Here is an 8209-nt window from a genome sequence, read left to right on the forward strand (position 1 = left end):
AAGTGTTGACCACCTCTGATGTTTGTCTTGATCCACAGTTCATTGGTTACCCTGTGTGTTTGGATGGTTTTGTGGGGTAAATTGCAAAAGGATATTAAGGAAAAAATAGTCAATGCTATAGACAGGCTAAGTACCTGCAGCATAAATGGAGATTTGTTTTTTGGAGAAAAACAGTATTTTGCAAAAAAAACAAGCAGGGCATGAATTCATTTTGGGTGCCTGTAAAACTTTCTTCTTCAACTCCTTCAACAGAGGCTTGTTGTTTATCCATTGCTTTCTGAAAGCAATGTGCCACAGAAAATGATTTCCTCTGCAAATATTTCCTGACTTCTGAACCCTCTGCTTCCAAATAGCTTTTCACTGAACTATTGTATGTGGGTAAGCATTTCCAAAACATTAGATCTCTTTTGGCTCCCCAAAGAGCAGTGTGGGGAGCTCCACTTGTCTTGTACCTCATTACAGGCTGCTTAGAAAGCTGATGGACAGCACATCAGAGATGGTAAAATCTAAAGCAGTGTGGGCAAAGGTGTGAGCAAAGGTGTGAGCTTGGTTTTGGGAGATGAAATAGGCTGTGAACCTCATGCAACTCTACTCTGTTTCCTTTCCCAGGCTTTGTCTTTACCACTTAAAACTGAGAACATGTGGGGTTTTCTACAACAGATAAAGAAAAGAAAATTAAACTTTCTGTAATGGAAAGGGAAGAAAAAAAGTAACACTGTTCTTTCTTACCCTTCCTTCTTCTCTCTCTCTGTGAAAGTACCTTTTACTAGGTACTTTCATCTTCTTCTGTTCTACCTCTCATTGTGACTCATTTATTGCCCCTTTACCTTGTCTTATTCCTTCTTCCCCAGGCAGATTTTAGTGGAGGAGAGTCATTTGAGGGAGTAAATATCTGCTCATCCAGCTTGGGACCAGTACAGACTGAAATAAGAGTCGCACTGAAGATGAGGCATTTTTGTGGAAAATGAAAACAACAATAACTTTTTCTCATATTATTGACATTTTTCAGAGGATATCATCATTGGTAGAGTAAACTAAAGCCAGAATTTAGGCTTTGGCCATTGAAATGTTTAGATGAAAATTTGCCAAACTCTTAATTTATTTTTCCAATTCTCCAATTAAAGAACCCCCCCACCATGATTATTTAAAGAATCTTGCCCACACAGCTCCCTCCTTCCCCTGTTTTTTTTTTCCATTTTAGTCAAATAACCAATTTTCCACTTGCACTAATTCAATACACTCATTTTGTTTCAGAAGCCACATTGCAGTGATGCTGAGAAAGGAGTCCAGAACCAGCTGATTTAATGCTTTGCTCATGGTTGTTTGTATTGTACCCTTTTTATTTTGCTTTCCCTGTTTTTGAGCTGCATTTTCTGGGGAATGTTTTACATGCCCAAGTACAGACAGCACTCTCCAGTCCTGCTTTAATGCTGAGCTGTATTTAAACCTGAGCTGTGGCTGCAGGGGGGCATTGTGAGGTCACACCATCAGCTGATAGCTGATGGTGGAGGTTCATATATGCATGATCTGCAGTTTTTTCCTCCTATGGAAGAGGAGAAAAAATATTTTAAAATTGTTCTCAAAGAGTTGGGCTGAAAGGCAGTCTGTCATTTTGGGCACTACATGATTTGTGTGTGTGTGGAGGGTAAAGGAGAGTTGAGATTGATTTGCAACCTTTCATACTACTTTTGCACCTGACAAAAAATGGTATGAAAGGTTGGTAGTGAAGTCATGGAGCTCAAGACCAATAATTAAGCTGTGAAGCTTTCCTCTCCTGCAGAGGAAATTAATTAATGTAATTTACTTCGAAAGCCTCAGGTTCTGTTTTTTAAGTAAGGCCTTGGGGTCATGTTTAAAACTGAGTGCTGTGAGGGGATGTGGTGATGGAATCCAAAGCTGTTGTAAAGGACATGCAAAGACAAAAATCAGTGGCTGAAATGCTCCTCCTGAAGAACCTACAGATCTTGTGTGCTGGCACTTCATCACCCTAGGAACGCTGTTGAGGGTTGGCCCAAAACCAGCAGTGCCTCAGACCAGGATGGAAGTTTGCTGACCAAACCATGAGGAAGAACACTTGACTGTGCTCTAATTTACTGTCTTGCACTGCTAGCAAAGCTAGGTGCATAAATCATAGTGATTAATAAATCTGACATGTCCTCCTTTATTTCCTATTTGCAAACTGCCCGAGCAATTTTCTCATCTGCATTTGTTATTGAGAATTTTTCACTCAGTAATTTCTGGAGATAATTCTTGTGTTTTTATCTTGTCTGGGAAGTTGTGCTGAGTCTGACATTGGAGCTGTTTTCATTAGAGACATAAATCTTTCTTCTGTTGTTTCAAAATCACATTTCCCATGCTACCATTTGCAATTACAGATATGAAACTTGCTTTCTTTGACTGCTCTTCAACATCCATTTATCACTGGCTGCTTCAGCCGCTGTTGAAATGCTGGTAAACTGTATCACCCTCACATTTGGGACCAAACACCATAAACACAAGCATGAGTTTACTTGCACAGAGGTTTAAAAGAGTCAATGAGCATCTGTGAAATTTTGGAGATGGGGGGGTGGGTAAAGAAAAAAGAAAGTGAACATGGACTACTATTCACTACTATTTCACTACTATTTCATTCTGTGCTTTAAAAGAAAGTGTTGGCTGCCATGGCTTTTTGGAGGGGGAAGAATCCTGAAAATATACCCTGAGAATGGCATCTAGGTCAGGAGTCTCAGGGAAAAGCAGAGCAGAAACATTTTGTTCCTTCCCCGTAACTCAGCTTAGGCACTAACCAGCTCAGAGAGCTTTGGGAAGGCAGAAATGGAGATTACTTGTTTCTGGGATCAGGATTCACCTAAGAAAAAGGTTCTCCAAGACAATTTTTGCAGCAGTTGGTGGAATAAGAGTCTCTGAACTCAAAAGGCAAGCCAATGCATGCATGCAAAAACATTTGCAATTGTTTAGTGGAACAACGACAGCCTTAATAGCACAGCATTAGGCAGAGGGCCAGGAGGCAAAAATATTTGTAAATAGGGTTTGCTAATTTTTTCCACTGGCAAACATAGCAAAAGAAGGAGGGAGGAGTTTAGTCCTCTGAAGAGACAGAGTTGGGAGCACAGGTCCCTCTAGGTTTTTGAACAGAATCCCTCTGCAATCCACATCCCAAAGGCAAATAAGAAGTTTGTCTCTGGGTGTTCATGTTTTTGTGTGTGTGCGTAGCAGGGGAATATAAATAAGGGGTAAGGAGACATTCCTCCAGCTCAGAAACAGGAGCTGTGGGGTAGCAAGAAATAGAGAAGGAACTTTCCCTAAATGGATGTCAGGGACTAATTGAGAAGCAGTCAGTGCTGGATATTTCCTCCTGGAGGCCTTTGGAAGACTCTCTCATGTGTTGGTGGTAGGGAGCTGGTGGGGTGGCTGTGTCCCTACCCCAGCTCTCCTCCCTCCTCTCCATGGCTTCCTCCTGGCTGTGGAAGGAATTGTCATTCTGGAGTGACTGAGATAAAGGGATTGGGGAGGTTGGCAGCAGGACCCCTCAACAGCTGGGCCTGGGGAAGGTTTTCTGTCTCCTTCTTACAGATGGCTCAGAGATGCCCCTTCCACCACCCCTTTTCATTTAGAGAGAAAATCTTTTGCTCAGGTTCTGTCTGTTCTGTGCTGCTGCTGCTGCTCCCACCTGTGTGGTGAGCCTGAGCCATGTGCTGTGGGCAGAGAAACACAAGGAGGCCACCAGTGGTGTCACTTCCATAGAAACCCAGAAACTGAGTCCAAGCTAACAGAGCTCTTCCAGTTGGTTCTTGGCTGCAAACAGAAGGGCTTTTCACAGGAGTATCAAAGGATGGGCTGAAATTTTGTAAGAGCATTCATTTCTCTACATTCTGACACTTGCTCATCACATCTACTTTTGCACCCACCTGTGCTGCTCCTTGCCACAGCAAGAATAGGCTTGACCGAGACCCAACTTTATTGCAGAAAAAAACAGGCTGTAAAAAAATCTTTACAGATTTTTCTAAATTGAATGATCTCCTCAAATTCAACATCCTGCTGTTAATGTTTCTTCTTGACCTTGAAGCACAATAATTTGTCTCTTTGATGTGCACAGATTTCAGTGTCCAAACAGGTGATACTTGTATCTTAACTGGACAAACTGAAAGCTTTTGAGGTTTCCTTTTGAGGTGGAGCTTATCTGAAGGCTGAAATCGGTTTGGCTTCAGATTAGACAAAACTCAACCTGTGAATAATTTGTATCTAAACAGTGGAAAAAGGAATCTTGCAACACACACTGTTCATGTGAATAATATAAACTCTTACAAAAACTAAAGGTGGTTAATGATAAACCTCCAGTTAACATTTACCTAAAAAAAAAGGCATCTTAAAGGTGATGAGAAGGAACTAATGTTTTACACAAATAATGCCAGTAGTTCAGCAGAACTCTCTAAATCAGGATCTGCTCTTCTCCCTTCCTCTGAAACAGCCTGACCATGTGCAAATGAAAAATAAATGAAAAGAAGAAGAGTCCAAGGAAGGGAGGGCTTGCACACATAGCACCAATTTCAGAGGGGACTGGGAGCAGAGGAAAACCAAAATGTGTTAAGCTAAAATCATCACATGTTGGCTAACAATGTCCTGCTGGCATATTTAGGTTTTCTGTGAAATATTTTGCACCACAAACGCCTTACTTACACAAGAGCCAAAAAATGTGTGACTGTGACAGAGCTTTACCTGTCCCTCCTTTTTAAAGCCAAACACTGTGCTGCATCCTCAGTGAGGAGTGAGGAGTGGGTTCTTGGGGCAGTCAGACAGCTTGGTGAAGGCCCAAGCACAGGTTTTTACATCTCCTTTTCCACTTCTCCTGCTGCGTGCCTGAAGACTTCATGTTTTACCTATCTGGTTGTGGGAGCATGAGCCAAGCTCCCTCTCCAGTTCACTGGTGTTCACTAATTAGGGGAGCATGCAGCACCTTTGCACCTTCCTGATTTGGGAGGGGATGTGGGAGCCACACAGGAACGAGGCAGGGGAGTTAAACACCTTTGGCCTCCACCAGACCTCTCCTGTTCTTCCAGCTTGGTCTGGGGGCTCTGCCGCTTGTGTTTGCCTCCAAACTTGGGGCTGCAGAAGGAACTAGATCCTGTGAGCTCTAGTTGTGCTTATTTAGTGATACATTTTATAAATATTGAAAGAGGGAAAGGTCATGGGTTGACCCTGATGTGAAGGTTTTGCTCTTTTCAGAGAGCACAGAAAGTTGCTCACAGGGAGATTGAGAAGGAACCCCCCAGCTCACTGCTTTTGTGGCTTGTGACAGGATCCCACTAAAAACAACTTGTGATTTATTTCAGCTGCATAATAATATTACAAAGTAATAAAAATAAAGGCATATTTAATGATGTCCTTCCATTAAATGGTATGCCCTGGCTGTCTACCAATGGCTCTACAGACCTACTGGCGCCTGTGTCAAGACTCTTTTCTTTCAGCATGGGGAGAGACATTAAGTACCATGATAGAGTCCTATGTACCACCAGGTTATGCTGCACAATTCATTTCCATTAGGCAAGTCATTTTTTCCTTTCCTTGGCCATTGCTACTTTGTTATGCCAATAAATATGCTTGTGCAGTGGGACCCAATTTAAACAAAGACTTGACAGTAACTTTGCTGGACACAGCCAGGATGGGACATTTGGGTCTCATTACAGTCAAAGGTCTCTTCCCTCACCCTCTCATCTTCACAGCATATCAGTGCTCTCAAGCACTGCTCTCTTCAAGTCTCCAGAATGCATTTGTTATTTTCATTATTAGCTGGAAAAAAATCAGGCAATCCCCGTTCAGAAGAGGACAGCAAGAAGGATTTTCAATTGTAAAGGACACTGGAGAAAAAATGAGGAGAGGAATCACTACAGTGGGATAGAAATAATTTGTTGACTTCCTCGGAAGCATTTTACAAACTGCATCAGATCATTCCTCCAAAACAAGCACAGAATGCTGCTCTCTCTTGGGCAGGAGCACAGGGCTGTGCTTGCTGTCCTGGTGTGCAATGAGATGCATGAGGTGGATCCTACCCCAAACAGCAGCTCAGAGCTGGGGGAGAGCAGGCAGGACTGGTGCTCACCAAAGGCTCAAAAACCCAGTTTCTGGGGAAAGTTCACTTGCACGTGCTTGTTGGAATCTCCATTTTCTGTCTTTCCTGAGCCATTGGGGAAAGGCTAGAAGCTCCTCTCAGAGTGAGGTGGGCATCTTGTACTCCCATGTGCTGACTGGCTGCAGAAGGAAATGGATTTGTGTGTTCTCACATGTTGTGCAGTGTGAGGTTAAAGCCATGAAGGTCCTTTCTGCCATGGAAAGGGCTTGGCTCATCTCTGGCTCAGGGATGGTTTCCCAGAGTTACCAGAATCACTCTGGTAGTGCTTGTGCTTCCCTTGAAGGTTTCCCATCCAAGGATCCAGGAGTCTTGACCTTGGTTAATTATTCCTAGAGGGAGCCTGCACACACAGCATCCTCCCACATGAAACTGCTCTGCCAGGTGAATCCCAGCCTGTTCCAGAGGAGAACAAGGAGCCTGGGGGCAGGTAGAGGAGCTCTGCCCACTTGCTGCATCTTGGTTTCCCCCATTCTTAAGCCAGACCTCGAGCTACCCATGCTTTTAGGCTGAAGAAGAGAGTTTGGCACCTGCCACTTTTCCATTTACAAATTAGTAGCCAATGCTGAATGTGTTTTGTTCATTTTTATCCTCCTCTCATAAGATATTTGTTTATTATTTATACTGTTCATAGAAACAAAGCATAAATGATGACAACAAGGTTTCTGCCAAGCAGTTTTGGTGCACTCCAGAGAGAGCCCCTTCTCATGCCAGGATGGTTTCCAGTTATCAGTAGTGGAGACCTTTTTGGGAGAGGCAAAAAGATGAATTCTTCAAAGAGTCTTCTGGCTCTTCAGGTCCTCAGCTGGGGAGGAGGAGGAGAAGAGGAGGAGGAGGAGGAGAAGGAGAAGGGGAAAGGGAAGGAGGAGTGAAGAAGGAGAAGGGGAAAGGGAAGGAGGAGTGAAGAAGGAGAAGGGGAAATAGAGAAGGGGTAGGAGAAGAAGAAAGACAGAAGGGGGAAAGAGGAGAAGGAGAAGAAAAAGCAGAAAAAAAAAGGAGGAGAAGAAAGGAGAAGAAGGAAGAGAAAGTGGAGAAGGAGAATGAAGAGAAGGAAGAGAAGGAGGAAAGGAGAAAGAGGAGAAGGTGGAGAAGGAGAAGGAAGAGAAGGAGGAAAGGAGAAGGAGGAGGAGAAGGAGAAAGAAGGAGGAGAAGGAGAAGGAGAAGGAGAAGGAAAAGGAGAAGGAGAAGGAGAAGGAGAAGGAGAAGGAGAAGGAGAAGGAGAAGGAGAAGGGAGAGCCCAGCATTTTTCCCTTTCCACTTTTCATGTTAGTGGAATTGCAGGTCTGCCCAGTCCTTTGAAAAACCCCAAGATCCCGAGCAGGGGGTGTGTGACTCAGTGAGATTGGCTGTCTGGTGCAGGGCCTGACCTTTTATCTGCCTTGATCTCTCCTCCACGACCTCTTTCAAAAGCTCCTTTTCTGCACTGTAATGTTCTGCCCATCATAATTTGCATTTCTGAACGCACGAAAGAACCGTTTCCTGTCTCTGGTGGAAAAAGGGACCGGGGGGGGGAGGGTAAAAACTATTTAAAGTCAAACTGAGATTTTTTTTTCTTTTAAAGCCTGCTACGGGAAAACAAAAGGCGTTTCCATTCTGGGCACAGCTCTGGGAGCCGGCAGGAGGGTTACACTCCACTGCCACCCGAGTGCCAGGTGGGTTGGTGATCTCTGGCTGAGAGCATCGCACAGGTCTGATGGCACACTCCATCCATCCATCCATCCATCCATCCATCCATCCATCCCTGGTTCCATCCATCCACCCATCCATCCATCCATCCATCCATCCATCCATCCATCCACTCACCCATCCATCCATCCCTGGTTCCATCCATCCATCCATCCATCCATCCACCCATCCATCCATCCATCCATCCATCCCTGGTCAGTCCTTGCCGGGAGGGCAGCGCAGACCCCCCAAGCCGAACCGCTGGGAATTCTCCTCTCTCCCGCAGGTTCTGGGGGGAACAAAATCCCTCTGGAGATGCCGGGTCCCGGTGCGGAGGTGCCGCTGTGCGCGCAGCAGCAGCAGCTCCCCCAGCGCTCGGCTAATCTCTGCTACATATCTACAGACAAAACAGCCTCTTGG

This window comes from Agelaius tricolor, unplaced genomic scaffold (assembly GCF_023055355.1).
Source record: "Agelaius tricolor isolate 1412-34295 unplaced genomic scaffold, bAgeTri1.0.p SCAF_3, whole genome shotgun sequence".
Lineage (NCBI taxonomy): Eukaryota > Metazoa > Chordata > Aves > Passeriformes > Icteridae > Agelaius > Agelaius tricolor.